The sequence below is a fragment of the Pseudorca crassidens genome, chromosome 20 (genome assembly GCF_039906515.1).
Source record: "Pseudorca crassidens isolate mPseCra1 chromosome 20, mPseCra1.hap1, whole genome shotgun sequence".
Taxonomy (NCBI): Eukaryota; Metazoa; Chordata; class Mammalia; order Artiodactyla; family Delphinidae; genus Pseudorca; species Pseudorca crassidens.
The window spans coordinates 24,942,214-24,962,896 of NC_090315.1; the positions used below are offsets into that span (position 1 = coordinate 24,942,214).

The 20,683-nt window shown below is 48.3% G+C and overlaps 1 long non-coding RNA gene across 4 annotated transcripts in view; it reads left to right on the forward strand.

The window, feature by feature from the left end:
• The first annotated feature begins 564 nt into the window (after positions 1–564).
• Positions 565–20,683, forward strand: part of LOC137215053 (uncharacterized) — a 262,346-nt gene continuing 242,227 nt past the window's right edge. For all 4 annotated transcript variants that reach the window (XR_010939140.1, XR_010939137.1, XR_010939138.1 and 1 more), the window contains exons 1-3: positions 565–740; positions 4,212–4,357; positions 14,380–14,520. This is a non-coding gene — a long non-coding RNA (uncharacterized lncRNA). The remainder of the gene's footprint in view (positions 741–4,211; positions 4,358–14,379; positions 14,521–20,683) is intronic.

The following is a 20,683-nucleotide window of genomic DNA, read 5'->3' on the forward strand; positions in this document are numbered from 1 at the left end:
TATTTTGAGACAAATTCTTTATTAGATAGGTTTGCAGTTTTTTCCCCCAGTGTGTGTTGTCTTTCGATTTTCTGAATGAGGTTTATCACACAGTAGAAACCTTTAATTTTATAAAGTCCACAGAATCCCTTGTTTTTCTTTCTGGACTCCTTTTTTGTGTTGTGTGTTAAAACCACAAAGCTTGTGATGGCCATGACCAAGCCCAAGCTCATATCAATTTTCTTTTATGTTTTCTCCTATAATTTTGAATAGTTTTGCATTTCAAACTTGTCTCTGAATCATTTTGAGTGAATTTGGTGTAAGTTGTAAAGCTCGTGTCTACATTCATTTTATTCCATCTGGTTTCCAATTCATTGTTCCCTAACTACTTTGGAGAAGCTATGGGATATTGTCTTCATTTGTTTGATTTCCACTATTTAATGGGTTCAGCAGTTCTGCCAGCAGGGTCTCTGTCTCCAGTGACCCGTGAGGGAGGGGCGGCCTGCAGTTCCCGCTCCGACCACAGGGTGGCGCTGACACCCCTTCTGTGACCACAGCGCATGCGCGTTCCCCGCGGAGCCCCGCTCTGAGCGCAGCTGAGGGGAGTTGGGTCTCCTCAGGCACCGCCGGGTTGTGGCTGCTGACGGGCGCTCGGTCTCCTCAAGGACTCGCTGTGGTTTTGGCTTCAGGACAACGTGGGGCTGCGTCCACGCTGGCAGCAGCTGGGTTTGCTGAGGACGCAGGCGACGCCGGAGGAACAGGTGAGGAGACAGTGAGGAACAGTGGGGAGAAGCTTCCTGGGGGCGACTGACGGCTGCGGGGGTCCGTCTTCATGCGACCCAGGAAGGCCTTGGTGTGCAAAGCTGGATGTTTGGTCAGGCTGGTGTTCGGTGGAGCCGCGTGGGTTATGGGGTGTGCAGTCTTCCCCGCGCCGTTTACCGTGGGGCTGCCCTTCCACTTGGTGTGTCCTTGGCCCCCTTGTCGTAACTTAATGCCCCCCCCCCCCCCCCCCCCACCGTGCAGGATGTGTTCTGGGCTCTCCGTCCCGTCGCTCTGGTCTGTGCGCCTGTTTTGAGCCAGTTCCGCACTGTTTTGGGGACTGTAGCTTCGTGATGAAGTGTGAAGTCAGGGAGGGAGATGCCTGCGGCCTGTTCTCCTTTCTCAGGGTCGCCTTGGCTCTTCGGGGTCCTTTGTGGCTCCACACGCATCTTAGGAGGATTTGCTCCATTTCTGTGAAAAACACCATTGGAATTTCAGGACGGCCTGCCTTCCCTGTGTGCACCACTTTGGGTAGAATGGACATTTTAGCAACAGTACTTCTTGCATTCCGTGAGCACGGGGAGTCTTTCCACCGACTTGTGTCTTCTTCAATGTCTTCATGAGTGTCTTAAAGTTTTCAGGTCTTTCACATCCTCGGTTAAATTTATTCCTTGGTATTTTGTTCTTTTTGATGCGGTTGTAAATAGGGTTTTTTTTCTCTTTCTGATGGTTCATTATTAGTGTTTAGAGATGCAGTTGAGTTGTGTGTACTGATTTTGCGTCTTTACTGAATTCATTTATTATTTCTAACAGGTTTTTTTGGTGGAATGGTGTGGAAAATTGAACTTCCAAAATCCCACTGTTTCGACCACATCCAGGTCATCCACAACAGGGAAGAAAGGGAAGTCCTTTATATTGGGAAGTCCTAGGACCCTTGCGGGGCTCCCCACCTGCTCACCCTTGGTCGGTGTCCTCAGTCCATCTGTGCAGACAGGTGAGGATCCCCTCCAGAGGCTCCCAAACGCTTCACCCCTACATCCTCCCCGGGGTCGGCCCGTGTCCTGTCGGGATGTTCCACCCTCAGGAAGCCCCCAAGTACATGGCAAGGGCAGGCATCAGGCCTGCTGCGTGCACTACTGTGCGTCCTGCTGTATACACGGGCATGACACTGCCCAGGGTGCAGGAAAGGCAGCCTTACCTCGGGACGTGGGGAGAGGGGCTGCCCACAGGGTGGACGTCAGCTCTCGTCTCATCAGGAAAAGGCAGCCGGGTTCTCGCTCCTTGGACCCTTTCTCACCCGGTCAGATCATGACCCGGCATTGTTCCCACCCCTGTTGTCCCTCCATTGGCCTCGCTCTTGTGAGCAGAGCAGGACAGTGTGGTCTGTGGTTACAGGCTGAGACACACAGACACTGGCTGACTTGCGTGCACCCACCGGACCCCACGGAAGGGGCACTGCACCAGGGCCTGTGTGGTGTGGGTTCTTCTGCCCACAGAGAGGCCGGGCCTCTGTCCTGGCACCAGAGGTCACCTTGAGTCTGACCGGAGTGTCCGTGCTCCTACAATGTTGTGTTAATTTCTACTGTGCAGCAAAGTGATTCATATATACAAACATACATATATACATATTTTTCATATTCTTTTCCATTATGGTTAATTACAGGGTATTGAGTACAGTTCCCTGTGCTGTACAGTAAGACCTTGTTTATCCATCCTATATATAATAATTTGCATCTACTAATCCCAGACTCCCAATCCATCCCTCTCCCCTGTCTTCCCCTTGACAACCACAAGCCTGTTTTCTATATTTGTGAGTGTGTTTTTGTTCTGTAGATAGGTTCATTTGTGTCTCATTTTATAATCCACATATAAGTGATATCACATGGTATGTGTTGTTCTCTGTCTGACTTACTAAACTTTGTATGATAATCTCTAGGTCCATCCATGTAGCCGCAGATGGCATTATTTCATTCTGTTTTATGGCTGAGTAATATTCCACTGTATATATGTACCACATCTTCTATATCCACTCATCTGTTGAGGGACATTCAGGTTGCTTCCGTGTCTTGGCTATTGTGAAGAGTGCTGCTGTGAATGCTGGGGTGCACGTACCTTTTCGAATTATAGTTTTGTCTGGATGTGTGCCCAGGAGTGAGATTGCTGGTTCATATGGTAATTCTATTTTTAGTTTTTGAGGAACCTCCATACTGTTTTCCATAGCGGCTGCATCAATTTACATTCCCACCAGTAGTGTAGGAGGGTTCCCTTTTCTCCACACCCCTTCCAGCATTTATTTCTAGACATTTTAATGATGGCCATTCTGACCACTACAGGGTGATAACTCACTGTAGTTTTGATTTGCATTCTCTCATAATTAGCGATGTGGAGCATCTTTTCACGTGCCTCTTGGCCATCTGTATGTCCTTGGAGAAATGTCTATTTAGACCTTCTAAAATTCTGCCTATTTTTTGATTTTTTTTACTCTTTTGAGTTGTATGAGCTGTTTGTATATTTTAGAATTAAGCCCTTGTTGATCACGTCATTTGCAGGTATTTTCTCCCAAAGAATAAGCACAGGTTCCGGAACAAATGGATACCCACATGCAGAAGAGTAAAGTTGGACCCTTACCTCCCCCCACCTCATATACAAAATCAACCGAAGGCCTAGATGCAAAATGGACCAAAGGCCTAGATGCAAGAACCAAAATTAGGAAACTCCTAGAAGAAAACATGAGAGTAAATCTTCATGACCTTGGATTTGGTCATGATTTCTTAGATCTACCAAAAGCACAAGCAACAAAAGACAAAATACATGAACTGGACTTCCTCAAGATGAAAAACAGTTGTGTATAAAAGGAGCAAGGAATAAGATAATCCACCATCCAAAATGGCCCAAGATGTTTGCAAACCATGTATCTGATAAAGGACTGTAGCCCAGCAGCCAAGCCCCCGGTGGTGCAGTGGAGTGTCTGTGCGGCCCCTCCCGTCCTCGGTGATCAGGGGGTTTCAGGCCCCACAGCACCCGAGGGGTGGACACGGGTCATCCTCAGCACCCTCAGGGAGTGAGTGCTGGATGGTTTTGAGCCCAGATGCACTCCCATTACTGCCCTCAAATGCTGAAGGCTTCAGCATGCCTCCAGAAGGACACAGAGTATTTGCAAGTCTTTGAGAACCAAGAGAACAGTCTTCACTTTTCTGAAAGGGCATCTTATTATTTCACAGCATGACCATTTTCAATCTGGCTCTCAGGGGTGCCCTCCCACCTCCCTGATTTCTCTGACAGTGGCCATGGGGGGTTGGCTGTCCCCAGTCCCCACACCAGGTGACAAGGCCAGTGGGGCCAGACCCTGGTGGTCCTTAGCTTCGCTGGAGACTAACCCAGACTCTCAGCCTGCGACTGAACGTGGACGTGCCTGCTTCTCCCCGTCACCAATTCTCATCTCCTCCTCTGTCTGTCTTTCTCTTGCTTTTCAGTCTCAGGTTTACCTGACGGCCACCACTCACAGCTCCCGAAGAGCCCAGAGATTTCTCCTGGAAGGAAAGGTTCTGGAAAATCAGAGGGATAAATAAAGGATGCGGCTGATTCCCGCCTTGTGCTGATGCCCAAGAGGGTGAGGAGAGTGAGTGTTTTCTCATTAGAATTTTAAATCCTCCAAGTAATAGATCATTGGGGGGGGGGCATCCAGTGTTCTCCTGCTCGTTCTAAGAATGTCATTCCTAGATTTTAATGTGGTAAATAATTTATATTATAAAAATGCAGAGGGGGCGATATCCATTCAAAAATGTTAGAGGTAACTCCAAGGGATTTACAACGAACAAGGACACAGAACCCTGTGTCCAGACACTGGCTGTGAGGCTCCTACCCTGAGCCGCAGTCCCCTGGAAGGTGGAGCGGCCATGACTCTCCTCCCGCAGGTGAGCCTACACAGGCACATCCCACGTGGGACCACTGTATCGCAGAATCTTAGAGTGGCCGATGGCAGGCAGCTGGCTAGAGATGCGGACAAGAGAAAACCGCCCAGCAGCCTGGGACAACCCTGGGGTGAGGCCTTAGGAAGGGCCAGTGTCAGAGCCTCAGAGATAACTTGAAGAGAGTTCAGGCTGTTAAGGACATCGTCAGAGATGCACTTAGGGACATATTCAGGACCTTACTTAGGGACAGGATCAGGGCATTATTTAGTGACAGCTTAGACTATAAGGGCGTAAGTTAGGGACAGTGTCAGTGCTTCACTTAGAGATAACGTGAGAGCCTTAGTTAGACACAGTTGAGGCTGTTACTCAGGGATATCTTCAGGGCCTTAGAACCAGCATTATGGCCATAATTAGAACCAGTGTCAGGGCGTTAGTTAGGGCCCAAACTAGGGTGTTAGTTAGGGAGTCAGGTCATTAGTTACAGACAGTGTCAGGGTTTTAGGTAGGGACAGCGGCAAGTCCTTAGTTAAGAAGAGTGTCGGGGCCTCACTTAGAGGCAGCGTCAGGATGTTAGTTAGGGAGAGTCAGGACATTAGAATTTCAGATTCTGAGGTAGAGACAGCCTCAGGGCCTGTCTTAGGGACAGCGTCAGGGCTTACTATGGGACAGTTTCAGGACCTTGATAAGACATGGGTCATGATATTAGCTCAGGATAATGTCAGGACATTAGATATTGATGGCAGCAGGGCCTTATTTAGACACAGTGTCAGGGCCTGCGTTAGGATCAGCATCTGGACCTCTGTTAGGTACCGTGTCGGGGCCTGAGTTAGGAATAGTGTTAGGGCTTTAGTGAGGGACAGTTCTGGGCCAGATTTAGGACGAGCATCTAGGCCTCAATTAGGGACAGTGTTATGGCCTTGGGCCTAAATTCAATGTCTGTGTTAGACAGATGAAGGGCTTCAGTTAGCATAAGAGGCAAGACATTTGCTGGGGCTAGTTTTAGGCTAAAGTTTATGGATCGTGTCAGGAAATGACCTAGGGATAGTGTCAGAACCTTAGTCACTGACAGTATCAGGGTCTTATTTAGAACCACTATCATGGCTGCCAGTAGGGACAGCTCCAGTGCCTGACTTAGGGAGAGCCACAGGGCCTGATTTAGGCCTAGCGTCAGGCCCTTAGCTGGGGACACTGTCAGGGCATGATGTAGGAGGTGCATCAGGGCCTTTGTTGGGTCTGCAATAGAGTCTTAGTTAACGACATGATCAGGGTCTGAGGTAGTCACAGCTTCAAGGCCTCAGGTAGGCACAGCTTCAGGGCCTGAGTTAGGTACAGCCTCAGTCCTTCACTTAGGGACAGAGACAGGGCTTTCTTAGGGAGAGTGTCAGGCCCTTGGTTAGAAATGGGTCAGGATATTGGCTCAGGATATTGTTCGGATTTTAGTTATGGCCGGCAGCAGGGCCTATATTAGGGACATATTCCAGGCCTTAGAGACAGTGTGAGGGCCCGAGTTAGGACTAGTCTGGGCCTTAGTTAAGGAGAGCATTAGGGCTTCTGTGAGGACAAGAGGCAGGAAATTAGCTCGGGACACAGTCAGCTTCCAGGTCAGGGATAGGGTCAGGAAATGAGCTAGGGATAGCGTGAAGACCTTAGTGATTGAGAGCATCAGTGCCTTTGTAAGGACCAGTGTCAGGGCCTTAATCAGGACCAGTGTCAGGGCTTGATGTAGGGATAACGTCAGAGCCTAACTAAGGTACGGCAACAGGGCCTAAGTGAGGCCTATCTTTAGGGCCTGAGTGAGGGACGGTGTCAGGGCATAACGTAGGAGTAGTATAAGTGCCTCTGTAGGATCAGCATTAGGGTCTTAGTAAAAGACATTTTTAGGGCCTCTGTTAGGGACATTCTCAGGGCCTCCCTTCGGGACAGCGTCAGGGCTTACTTTGGGACAGTTTTAGGATCTTGGTAAAACATGGGTCAGGATTTTAGGAGGAGCGTCAGAGCCTTCGTTAAGTACAGTGTCAGGGCCTGAGTTAGGTGTTGTGTCAGTGCCTGAGTTAGAACGAGCCTCCACGCCTCTGTTAGAGAGAGGTTCATAGCCTCGGGACTAATTTCAGTGCCTTAGTTTGGGACAGCATCTGGGATTTAGTTAGCTCAAGAGGCTCGACATTAGTGAAAGGCAAGTTTAGGTTAAGGTCTAGGGATAGTGTCAGGACATGACCTAGGATTAGTGCCAAGACTTCAGTTACTTAGTGCATCAGGGTCTAATTTAGGACCATTGTCAGGCCTTCAGGTAGGGAGAGCGTCAGAGCCGGACTTGGGAAGGGTGACAGGGCTTGAGTGAGGCTTAGGGTCAGGGCCTTAACTAGGTACAGTATCAGGGCATGACTTAGGAGCAGCATAAGGGCCTAGGTAGGATCGGCCTCAGGTGCTTTGCTAAAGCCATTATCAGGACCTCTGTTAGGGACAGCCTCAGGGTCTCTCTTAGGGACAGCATCAGGCTTATTTAGGGACAGTTTCAGGTCCTCGTTAAGAGATGGGTCATGAAATGAGCTCAGGATAGTGTCAGGACATTAGATATTGACGGCAGCAGGACCTTAGTTAGAGACAGTGTCAGGGCCTGCATTAGGACTAGTATCTGGGCCTTTGTTAGGTACCGTGTCAGGGCCTGAGTTAGGAATAGTGTTAGGGTTTTATTGAGTGTCAGTTCTGGGCCCGATTTAGGACAAGCATCTAGGCCTTAGTGACAGTGTCACGGCATTGGACCTATATTCAGGGTCTGTGTTAGGCACAGAGTAAGGGCTTCAATTAGCATAAGAGGCAGGACATTTGCTAGGGCTAGGTTTAGGGTAAAGTTCATGGATCGTGTCAGGAAATGACCTAGGGATAGTGTCTAGACCTTAGTCACTGAGTTTATCAGGACCCTATTTAGAACCAGTGTCATTGATGCAGGCAGGGACAGCGTCACTGCTTGACTTAGGGAAAGCAACGGGGATTTCTTAGGGAGAGTGTCAGGACCTTGTTTAGAAATGGGTCAGGATATTAGCTCAGGATTGTGTCGTATTTTAGTTATTGCCGGTAGCAGCACCTGTATTAGTGAAGATTCCGGGCCTTAGTTAGCGACAGTGTCAGGACCTTAGTTAGGACTAGTCTGGGTCTTAATTAGGGAGAGCATTAGGTCATCAGTGAGGATAAGAGGCAGGAAATTAGCTCGGGACAGAGTCAGTTTCCAGGCCAGGGGTAGTGTCAGGAAATGAGCTAGGGATAGCGTGAAGACGTTAGTTATTGAGAGCATCAGGGTCCTAGTTAGGACCAGTGTCAGGGCTTTAATCAGGACCAGTGTCAGGTCTTTAATCAAGACCAGTGTCAGGCCGTGATGTAGGGACAACGTCAGAGCCTAACTGAAGTACAGCAACAGGGCCTATGTGAAGCCTATCTTTAGGGCCTGAGTCAGGGACAGTGTCAGGGCATGACTTAGGAGCAGCATAAGGGCCTCTGTAGGAGCAGCATTAGGGTCTTTGTTAAAAACACGCTCAGGGCCTCTTTTAGGGACAGTGTAAGGGCTTCCTTTGGGACAGTTTCAGGACCTTAGTAAGACATGGATGAGGATATTAGCTCAGGATAGTGTCAGGACTTTAGTTATTGATGGCAGCAGGGCCTTCGTTAGACACAGTGTCAGGGCCTGATTTAGGATTAGCATCAGAGCCTTTTGTTAGGTACAGTGTCAGGGAATGAGTTAGGAGTAGTCTCAGGGCTTTGCTTAGGGAGAGTGTCAGGGTCTGAGTTAGGTGTAGTGTCAGCGCCTTATTTAGACTAGAGACTCCAGGACCCTCCCTGATTTCCAAAGGGCAGATTCGAACGGTTGCTAATCAGGGAAGGGAGGGGATGCAGAGAAAAGTGAGGAAGCGTCAAGAAACAATAGTGCTGCCTTGGGGCTGGATCCTGATTTTGCCTCAAGGGATACAGGTAAGCGTATCTTTGGGCTCTTTAGCAACCTAAAACCCCCACAAAATAGAAGATTTTAGTCTTCTTTATTTCAGAGAAGCTCATCAATAGACCATCTGAGGCCAGATTAAAGGGAGTTAAGTCCCTGTACACACACTAAACCTTAGGAGGAGCTGCATCCTTAAACCATTGGTGTAAAACTCCTCACCAGATCCTCCTGCATTGGGACGCACGGTTTTTGAGGGCACGAGTTTTCTGTGTCCCCCTTTGGCTGCAAAAGCAGTAAAGCTATTCTTTTCTACTTCCTCCAAACCACTCTCTCTCAGATTCGATTTGGCACTGGTGCACAGTGGTCGAGTTTTTGACATCAAATTTAGTACCCAATGTGGGGCTGACTTGGGGTTGGCCCCTGTGGGTTCCCTGACTCAATCGGGTACTGAGATTTTCTCCACGCCAGCCTCTTTCGAGAGAGTGTAGGGTTGGAGAATTCCTTTAGAGGGCAGACCACCTGGGACCCTTGCCTGGGAAGGCTGTGCCCCAGTCATCCCAGTAGTTAGAACTCTGGGGCAGGAATAGATGGTGGAAGAGGGAACACCCTACCAGCTGCCGAGGCCATCTTTGCCTTGAGGACGTTCCTCTCTTCCTCCTGCCTGGGCTGCCCCGAATGTCTTACTCCAAGGAATTATTTTGGGGAACCAGAAAAATAGCATTTGGGAGGTTGCAGCACCTCAGCCAGCGTGTGGTAACTCCCCTGGCATGCAGTCTGAGGTCCTTTTAACCCTGTACATTTGGGGTAACCTTGGTTCCCATTTGGGTGACTTTTCATTCCAGGAAATCTCATTTGGAAGGTGCACCACTTGGACAGAGGTCACAGGCTAAGTTGAGAGTTGGAAGATGATTTGAGTCTTGTGCTGTTTGGTTTTTGGTTTCTGTTTGGTTTCTGGTTCCTTTGGTTTGAGGCTTCCGTTGGTGTTTAGGATTTTGTTTTGTTTTTAGTCCGTGTGTGAGTGTTCTATGGTTCAAGCATAAGAAGTGCTTCTTCTTCAGTTCCATGTGATAGCCAATGGGCAAAATCCTGGCAGACTGGTCAACCTATAGTTGTAAACCTAAGACTAAGAAAAGAATGCAATTCTATTGTAATTTTGTCTGGCCAATGTATGGATACATTCTTGAAAAATGAGGAATGGTGGTCTTTGAGTGGGAGCCTAAATGACTATACCATCCTTCAGCTAGAGTTATTTTGTCACAGGAAGAGAAAGACAAAAGGAGTTCCATATGTTCAAGCATTTATTAAGCTACATAATAAAGAAAGTGAGCAGCTAGGTAACAGCCTGATGGTACAAAGAGAAAAGAAAGTCACTTTGTAGTAGAGCTGGTTGTGTCTGAATGCAGAAAAAAATAAGGGGCAACATAAGATGGATACAGAAGGTAATTTGTGAAAAGGGAACACTGAGGAAAGAGTTGTGCATGACCAGGATTTTCTAAGATGGATTTTGTTGGAAGTGGGTTAGGGCAAGCCTGGATTTGGATTCTCCCTCCAAAGTTTCCTCGGAATGCTGCTTTTGATTGTGAACAGCTTGTGAGTTCCTTTGCCTGTCTGTGATCTGTATTTTTGTTTGAAATCTCTTTACTTTGGTTCAGTGAATAAGTGTTGTTTGGCCAAGTCTAACAGTACTTTTGATCTCCAGCTAACTTTGAGCTGCTTTCGAAGGTCCTTGAGCCATCTCAGAGAGAAATGTTTGATTAGTATGTTAAATTACATGGAATTCCTAAAAAGCTAGTATGTCCTGGTAAAATTTTATCGGTCATAATTCTAGTTATTTTTAAATGTTGTATGTAACAGCATTAATGGTTTCTTTTGTCATTTACATTGTGGTCAAATGTTTAACCATGACCTTTTAAGTCTTTATGTGATTTATAGATAGTTACTGTTGTGCTCTAACACTTTGCAAAAGTGCTCCATCTTCAAGAAGATCTATGTGAAGGACCTTTTGGCAAGCACAGGTCTCTGATAAATTTCATATCATAATGCCAAACTGGGTAAGAAATGAAAAATCTTAATGGAGAATCGTATGGCTTCATAAAAAGTTAACAGAAGGATTGGTTATTGAGTGAACTGGTGAATATGGTTATAATGTTTTTGGGTTTTTTTGTTACTGGCTTTGATCTGTGTTTTCCAGACACAGGGAAGTCCTTCCCCTCAAGCTACTTAGGACTTGGAGCAATTGGATAAATGACACCTCTGTATGGAAGTGTGTATTTATGAAAGTTACTGTGTTGGCTTCATTTTGCCCTGATATTTAAGAGGAAAGGAAAATTACCTAGTGAATTTATGAGAATGTAACTACTCCTGATGTATCACTGTTTGCTTTAGGTCTACTGCTAAAAGCACATGTGCAATGCTTGTGTGACAATTGGGTATGAATAATAAAATGTATGACCTATATAAAGCGTTTTCTCATTAACATTCCTCTGAGCATGTTCACGATACCTGATCAGTATTCCCCCAATGTGGATTAACTAGGCAAATATAAAGGAGGCCTATCACTGAGGGACATGATCTACACCTGGGCCAAACAGCTGACTCATTCTGGCACTGAGGGATTGACATTTTGATCATCAGTGCTTTCTATTGAAAGACTTGTAATCAAAAGGGAAAAAAACTCTTCACATATTGAGGTGTGAGGAAGTCACTCTGGCTTATACATGGTTTAACTTAAATTTTACTGACCAAATTGGCCTGTTTTGTGGTCTTTTGGATACGAATTGTACATCTGCTTTGGCATTGAGGAGGGGAATGCATTTTACTGTCAAAAAGGAGTAACTGTGGTTCAGACATACAAGATAAACCTAAGTGTCCATTGTAGATGTGATTTAGATGCATTCCCGTATTTTTTGTTTTCTTTTTTCTTGTTTTTTCTAAATCTTTATTGGAGTATAATTGCTTTACAGTGGTGTGGTATTTTCTGCTTTATAACAAAGTGAATCAGTTATACATATACATATGTTCCCATATCTCTTCCCTCTTACGTCTCCCTCCCTCCCACCCTCCCTATCCCACCCCTCTATGTGGTCACAAAGCACTGAGCTGATCTCCTTGTGTATATCTTTTTGAATTCGTGGTTTTGTTTCCTTCAGAAAGATACCCCCAAGTGTAATTCCTGCATCATATGGTAGTTCTATTTTTAATTTTTTGAGGAACCTCTGTACTGCTTTCCATAGTGGCTGCACCAATGAACATTCCCAAGAGAATGCGTGAGGGTTCTCCTCATCCTCGCCAAGGCTTGTTATTTGTTGTCTTTTGGACGAAAGCCAAGTTTTTAGGTGTGAGGTGATAATCTCATTGTTCTTTTGATGTGCGTTTCCCTGATGATAAGTGATATTGGTCATAGTTTCATATGTCTCTCGGCCATCTGTACGTACTCTTTGGAAAAATGTTCGGTCCCAAGTTTTAATTGGGTTTTTGGTTTTTGGAGGTTCAGTTGTGTGAGTTCTTCATCTATTTTGGATATGAACCCCTTTTCAGACAGATTGTTTGCAACTATTTTCTCACATTCGGTAGGCTGCCTCTTCATTTTGTGGATGGTTTCCTTTGACATTGAAAAACCTTTAAAGTTAGATGGAGTCCCATTGGTTTATTCTGCTTTTGTTCCTCTTGCTTCGGGAGACAGATCCAGAAAATATTGCTAAGATGGATGTCAAAGACCAGAGTGCTTATGTTTTCTTCGAGGAGCTTTATGGCTTCAGGTTTTACATTGAAGTATTTGATTCATTTTGAGGTTGCTTGTGTAGGTGGTATAAGAAAGGATTCCAGTTTGATTCTTGTGCATGTAGTTGTCCAGTTTCCCCACCACCGTTCATTGAAGAGGCTATCTTTTCCCCATTGTATAGTCTCACCTCCGTTGTCATAGATGAATTGACCATATATGCCTATGTTTATTTTGGGGCTCTCAGTTCTGTTCCTTGGATGTTTATTTTGGGGCTCTCAGTTCTGTTCCATGGATCTATGTGTATTTCTTTTGTTCCTATACCATACTGTCTTGATTATTCTAGATATGTAGTATAGTTTGAAACAGGGAGTGTGATATGTCCAAGTTTGTGCTTCTTTCTTAAGATCGTATTGACTATTCAGGTTCTTTTCTGTTTCCTTACACATATTATAATTCTTTGTTCTAGTTTTCATAAAATTCCATTGGTATTTTGATAAGAATGGCATCAAATCTCTAGATTGCTCTGGGGTGTGGAATCGTTTTAACAATATGAATTCTCCCAGTCCATGAACACATTATATCTGTCCATTTGTGTCGTCTCCAGTTTCCTTCATCAGTGTCTTCCAGTTTTCTGAGTACAGGTCTTTTACCTCCTGGGTTAGATGTATTCCTAGGTATTTCATTTTTGTTAATACCATTGCCAATGGGTTTGTTTTCTTAATTTCTCATTCTGAAAGTTTGTTGCCAGTGGATAGAGATGCAACTGATTTCTATAGGTGAATTTTGTGTCCTGCAACTTAACTGAATTCGCCAATGAATTCTATTTGTTTTTGGGGGCCATCTTAAGGATTTTCTAAATAAAACATCATGTCGGAACTTCCCCAGTGGTCCAGTGGTTAAGGGTCCCCGCTCCCAATGCAGGGGGCCTGGGTTCGATCTCTGGTCAGGGAACTAGATCCCACATGCATGCCACAACTAAGAGTTCGCATGCCACAACTAAGGAGCCTGCCTGCCGCAATTAAGGAGCTCACCTGCCACAACTAAGACCCAGCACAACCAGAATAAATAAATGAATAAATAAATAAATAAATGAAATATAAAACATCATCTCATCTACAAACAGTGACAGTTTTACTTCTTCCTCTGCCATTGGATTCCTTTTATTTCTTTTTCTCATGTGATTACTATGTCTAGGACTTCCTAGACCATGTTGAATGAAAGTGGTGAGAGTGGTCGGGGTTAGAGTTAGGTTTAAGCAGAATCCGCCCTCTTCCCCTTCCTCCCTCCCCATCACTCTGAGGCTTCCAGGAAGAACAGGACTAGTCCTGGGTCACACATGACTCAGGGAGTTGAACTGGACCACTGTTTCTCTGCCCCACAGTCCTGGGCATAGTTTTGTATACTATCTCTGTACCTTCTTTGACCAGGTGTCTATTTAGAGCTTTCCCTATTTTTAATGGGGTTGTGTTGTAGTTCTTTGTATATTTTGAGACAAATTCTTTATTAGATAGGTTTGCAGTTTTTTTCCCCCAGTGTGTGTTGTCTTTCGATTTTCTGAATGAGGTTTATCACACAGTAGAAACCTTTAATTTTATAAAGTCCACAGAAGCCCTTGTTTTTCTTTCTGGACTCCTTTTTTGTGTTGTGCGTTAAAACCACAAATCTTGTGATGGGCATGACCAAGCCCAAGCTCATATCAATTTTCTTTTATGTTTTCTCCTATAATTTTGAATAGGTTTGCATTTCAAACTTGTCTGATTCATTTTGAGTGAATTTGGTGTAAGTTGTAAAGCTTGTGTCTACATTCATTTTATTCCATCTGGTTTCCAATTCATTGTTCATTAACTACTTTAGAGAAGCTATGGGATATTGTCTTCATTTGTTTGAATTTCCACCATTTAATGGGTTCAGCAGTTCTGCCAGCAGGGTCTCTGTCTCCAGTGACCCGTGAGGGAGGGGCGGCCTGCACTTTCCGCGCCGACCACAGGGTGGCGCTGATCCCGCCTCGCTGACCCACAGCGCATGCGCGTTCCCTGCGGACCCCGCTCTGAGCGCAGCTGAGGGGAGGTGTGTTTCCTCAGGCACCGCCGGGTTGTGGCTGCTGACGGGCGCTCGGTCTCCTCAAGGACTCGCTGTGGTTTTGGCTTCAGGACAACGTGGGGCTGCGTCCACGCTGGCAGCAGCTGGGTTTGCTGAGGACGCAGGCGACGCCGGAGGAACAGGTGAGGAGACAGTGAGGAACAGTGGGGAGAAGCTTCCTGGGGGCGACTGACGGCTGCGGGGGTCCGTCTTCATGCGACCCAGGAAGGCCTTGGTGTGCAAAGCTGGGTGTTTGATCAGGCTGGTGTGCGGTTGAGCCGCGTGGGTTATGGGGTGTGCAGTCTTCCCTGCGCCGTTTACCGTGGGGCTGCCCTTCCGCTTGGTGTGTCCTTGGCCCCCTTGTCGTAACTTAATGCCCCCCCCCCCCCCCCACCGTGCAGGATGTGTTCTGGGCTCTCCGTCCCGTCGCTCTGGTCTGTGCGCCTGTTTTGAGCCAGTTCCGCACTGTTTTGGGGACTGTAGCTTCGGGACGAAGTGTGAAGTCAGGGAGGGAGATGCCTGCGGCCCGTTCTCCTTTCTCAGGGTCGCCTTGGCTCTTCGGGGTCCTTTGTGGCTCCACACACATCTTAGGAGGATTTGCTCCATTTCTGTGAAAAACACCATTGGAATTTCAGGACGGCCTGCCTTCCCTGTGTGCACCGCTTTGGGTAGAACGGACATTTTAGCATCAGTACTTCTTGCATTCCGTGAGCACGGGGAGTCTTTCCACCGACTTGTGTCTTCTTCAATGTCTTCATGAGTGTCTTAAAGTTTTCAGGTCGTTCACATCCTCGGTTAAATTTATTCCTTGGTATTTTGTTCTTTTTGATGCGGTTGTAAATAGGGTTTTTTTCTCTTTCTGATGGTTCATTATTAGTGCTTAGAGATGCAGTTGAGTTGTGTGTACTGATTTTGCGTCTTTACTGAATTCATTTATTATTTCTAACAGGTTTTTTTGGTGGAATGGTGTGGAAAATTGAACTTCCAAAATCCCACTGTTTCGACCACATCCAGGTCATCCACAACAGGGAAGAAAGGGAAGTCCTTTATATTGGGAAGTCCTAATAATTCTTTCCACAGTGCCTCTAAACGACATGTAGACTTGGGGTGGACTGGATCTGGGTAAGGCTTGGCCTCTGTATGGAAGTTTCCTCTGCCTTTCTGGCATGGTTTTGACATGGTGTTTTGAAAAGTACTTGACTTTCCATTATTTTCAAATGTACAGACAGCTTTACATACAGAAAAGCAAGTCTTGTATCTTGATTAAATATATTCCTAAATATTAATGTTGACATTATTTAAAATGGAGTTGTTTTCGTAAGTTCTTTTTTAGATTGTTTATTGCTAGTATATATGTATAAGATAGATTTTTGTGAATTGATTTTTTTTCTATAACTTTGCTGAATTACTGATTAGTCAAATAATTTTTGTTGTTATAGGAAGTTTTATATTTAAGATGGTGTGATCTGTATTCTGTGAATAGACACAGTTTTAATTTTTCCATTCACATATGGATGCCTTTGGTTTCTTCCCTCAAAACTCTGGGTAGAACTTCCAGTACACTATTATCAGCGGTGGAGGCCAGCTTCCTGGCCTTGTTCCTGATTTCAGGAGTGAATCTTTCAGTTTTTAACATTGAGCATGGTGTTTGCTGTGGCTTTGTATACTACTCTTTTTCATATTGAACAAACTTCCTTTTATTCCTACTTTCTTGAGTGCTTGTTATGAAATAGCACTGGATTTTGATTATAGCTTTTCCTGCAGTAATTGATAGGATCATGTGCTTTGACTTCACTTCTTTATAGTTCTTCAGTACATTGCTTAGGTTTAATATGTTGAACAACCTGACATTTCCAGTGTAGAGATACTTGCTTATGGCATCATCCATTTAATGTTCTGTTGGCTCCATGTTGTTCTAATTTTGTGGAGGATTCTTGCGTTCATATTTCTAAGGTATACTGGTGTACTTTTCTTTCTCATGATGTATTTGTGTGACTTGATTAGATGTGGCTTGGTGTTGGTGCTTTGAAGGGTCAGCATTAGGGTTGGGACTGGGTTATGGTTGCCCTAAGTGACCCTGACGTTGCAGCCCAGGCCGCCCGCCTCTGACCACCACGTCCCCTCGCCAGCTCCAGCCCGGCCCTCTAGAGACTCTCCCCGTCCTTGGAGGGCAGGGCTGACCGCCCCTCAGCCTCCGTCCCCCCTCTGCCCGTCTGTCCGTCCTCCCTGATTCAGGACACCCCGTCCTCCATGAGGCTCCTGGATTCCTGCCTGGGGGACCCACACACCCCCACGAGCTGTGTCGACCACGAGGATTGTCACCTCAAGAGGCCCCGGAAGACGGACTCCCCGGGACCTCAGTATGGGACTTTGTGTGCAGATGGGCCACCACAGAGCTGCCCGGGGTGAGCTGAGGTCACTGACCAGTGTGCGGGCGTCCTCATGGGGGGCATTTGCACCCAGACACACGGGAGAGAAGGCGATGTCATGGCAGAGACGGAGACGGGGCTGGGAGTGGCCTGGGACTGACTGACCCCAGAAGCCGTGGAGGAGTGGGCCCCCAGCACCTTGACCTTGGGCTCCAGGCCTGAGAGGAAGCGTCCCCTGTCCCAACCCCACCCCCAATCTGGTGTTCTGTGCCGGGGCCACAGGAATCCCACACCCGGCCTGCGGGGCGTGGCGCTGTGCTTGCTGACACCCAGGACCGTCACTGGCCTCCCCCCCTCTGGGCATGACCCCCTCTCCTTCTCGGTGAGAGACCCAGGGCCCAGGACCCCCGTCCCACACTTCCCCATCACAGCAACCTCCCCCACTCCCCCAGCCACCCCTGGGGCATCTCAGGCCCCAGAAAGGAGCCGCAGCAGCGTGGTGACTTGGCGAGTGGTCACAGGCCACCGCACCCACCCCGAGACCTGAGTGTGGCCATCTGAGGAGGGACCCACAAGCCCCCCGACCCAGGCGCCCCGTTTCACAGGGCAGGTCCTCTTGCCGAGTCTCTGGAGGGGAGTGTCGAGCAGGGGTGACTGAGGTCTGTGAACATGTGGGCCAGAGAGGTCCTCCCCAGGAGCCCAGGCACAGTGAGCCCGGGGTGTGTGCATCCCTCCCCTCCTGTACCCCACGGAGTGAGGATAAAGCCCCAGTGACCCCCAAGAAGAGACAAGACACCCAGAGGACTAGACCATCCACAGACCGGGGACTGAGTGTCCAACTCATTTCCCTGGAGAGAACAGTGTGTTCACCGGGACTGCAGCCAGGCCCATGTGCCCACAGACACCCAGCTTTAGTGAACCAGCCACACAGCAAACCCCCTTCCAGGGTCCCCTGTGTTACTAGACGCAGCCTTCAGGGCAGGGGGCCGGCCCAAGCGAGGGTTCACGTGCTCCAGCGCCGGACACGCACAGCCCGTCCCCCTGCCCATCTCCCGGCCCCCTCCTGCACCCTGTGACCTCAACCCCTCAGGAACCCTCCTCTCCAGGCTCCGAGCACCTGCATTTCCCACCTCCGCCCCATCACTCTCCACTTCAGTGTGCCTGTTTCCCCGCCAGGTGAAGTGGACGGCAAACGTCCCACACTGGTGTTTTCAGCAGCGGAGACGGGGCTTCCTTTTTCTTGCCAGCTGGGGTCTGGCCGGACATCAGGGTCTGGCCCTGCAGGGAGCAGCCCTGATCCTGCCCTGAGTATAACAGCTTCAGGGAATTCTGGGAGCAAGAAAAAAGAAGGCGCGGAGGGGGTCCCCTACCCTGCAGTTGGGGTCAGAAGTCGGTGGGGAGGATCTTGGGGCCCTGGAATCTGAAGGGCCCCCCCTACCAGGGGAGGGTTAGGAGACCCTGGGTGGCAGTTAAGCTGAGTCCAAGGCCCTCCTGCGTAAGAGGCTTCCTAGCCCCGGGGATCCTGAAGAGGCCGGCTTCCTCCTCCCCTCCACCTGCAGGCCTGGTCCCTGCTCTTGAGAGATTCTCTAGGGTGGGGTCCTGGTGCTGGAGGTGCCCCGATGCTGTGGCCTCCTGAGTCTCCAGTGAGGATAATGGGAGTGGGGGAAGACCTGTTCACAGAAAGGGAACTTCTGCCGGAACAGAGCCTGGGTCTGCTGCCCCCGACCCCAGGTGCACTGGGGCAGGAATGTGAGAGCTAGAATTTGGCTAGAATGCAACTGTGAGACCCTGAGGGGTGAGGATTGGCTGACCTGGGCAGCCTGACCCTGCCGGCCAGCCCTCCCCAGGTGTGCCTGCGTTGAGGTCAATATAAACACCGCTCCAGGCAGCAAGAGCCCCTGCAGCTGGGCCTGACGCCATATTCTCTGCCCCGTCAGCAGTCTCGGAGCTGGGCTGCTGGGAGGGAGTGAGGGGCCACGGCTCTGTTGGTGGCCCAGTGTGAGTGGGGCTCTGCTGGACTTTCTGCAGGAGTTGCCGGGCTGCCACCTCCTAAAGGAGAGGATGTGTCACCCATACCTTCTGCTGGAATTTCTCCCCGGGCAGAGGTGAGGAAGGAAAAACCCAGTGGGGGCCGGGACAGGAGGGGTACCTCAGGCAGGGAAATGGAAAGCTTCCAGAAGAGCGCCCGGGGCCAGGACCATCCTGGCTGGCCTGCAGGCACCAACTCGGCCTGCGTGCTGTGGCTGGTGTGACTCCAAGCCCTTTCCTCTAGGCTTTCAAGTCCTTGCACACATTCAGGTGATTTGCCTGGGAAGGGTGGGGACAGTTCAGCAGCAGCTGGCCTGGGGCTCAGCTCACGTTTACTCACAGACGCCTTGGCACCGTCCCCCAGCCTTGCAATGAGGACACTCCTTGGGGGGGAGCTGCTGGCTGCATGGGAGACGATTCCCCACCTCTGACCAACTTCAGAATTGTTTACCACTGGAGCAAGTGCCCTGATAGGGTTTTCATCTGTATAACTAGTGGGTTCTTGATTAGCAACGTGAAGGGTGACATCAGAAGTCATGAATCAGGATGGAAATACTTATCCCCAACAGGTACAGGCGTAAAAACCAGGGGAGGCCGTGTGCAGCCGGCACCCTTAGGGATGGGCTTCTGATTGACCCCTCAACATTCTGGTGTCCAGCCACTGTTTTAGTATTTCTGAGGCCCAATGCTGACCCTAAGGGTTCTGTAACCCAGCCTCTGTGGGCCTTTAATGAGGCCTGCACTCCAGGATCCTACAGAGCAGGGTCTGTGTGACCATTCTGTGGCTTCTGTAACAAATGACCACAAGCTGGGTGGTTCAAAACAACAGGAATTCATCCTCCCCCAGTCCTGGAGACCAGACATCTGAGATCAAGGTGTTGCAGGACAGAAGTCTCTCCAAAGGCTCCAGGATAGGGTTCTTCCTGCCTTTTCCAGCTTTTGGGGGCTCCAGGCATTCCCAGGCTTGCAGCTGCATCCCTCCCGTCTCTGCCTCTGTCTTCACGTGGCTTCTCCTCTGTGTCTCTCCTCTTTTGTCTCTCATAAGGACTTTCTCAATTGGATTGAGGGCCACCCTAACACAAGATGACCTCACTTCGAGATCCTTAACTACATATAGAAAGACCCTTTTCCCAGATATGGTCCTGTTCATGTGTTCTGGGGGGGGGGCACATCTTTCGGGGCCAGCATTCAACCCATTGCCTGTGTATAAAATAACCCTCATTTTTGGAGATTGCCAAGGTCCTGTATAGACTGGCACAGACAGCAGCTATGTGGGTGGGGTCTGGGCAGAGTGAGGACCCTGGAATCACCTGGAAAGGATGAAGTCCTGGCTGCATTAGGTGAGCTCTTCTACCACGGGGCACGTGGAAACAGCCACTCCACTCTGTCCGTGGAAAGGGACCCAGTGCCGAGTCCAGAATTGGTTATATTGGAAAGCAGGCTCTCCTGGACTTCATCATCAATAGCATCATGTAACCAATAACTACGGGCTTGGAATCGGTTTCTGGCATGTGATGACAGCACTGTCTCTTTAGGCTCATCCAGCCTAGAATAGGAATGTTTGAAGAAGAAGAGTTTGGGAGATTGTGAAGCTTGGTTGTCAAGGAAACTGAGAAGGTTTGTCAAGGAAACTTCTCCCTTAAACTGAAGGCAGGGCTGGGAGAGCTGAACTCCAGGGATCTTTTAAAGGGGCTTCTCTGAAGCACCATCACCTGAGAGGTGGTCTCAGCATGAGCTGGGGTTTGAGAAAAGTGTGATGAGATGAAGCCTGACTTTCTGTGACAGCTGGGGAGGGGTTTGTAAAGCACCTTGGGTTTTAAGGTAAAGTTTGTTGCTGGAACAAAGTGTCTCCCAAAACTGGGCTGGAGCTCAAGATGTGTCTGTCCCCTTCTTGTGAGAGTCAGTCCAG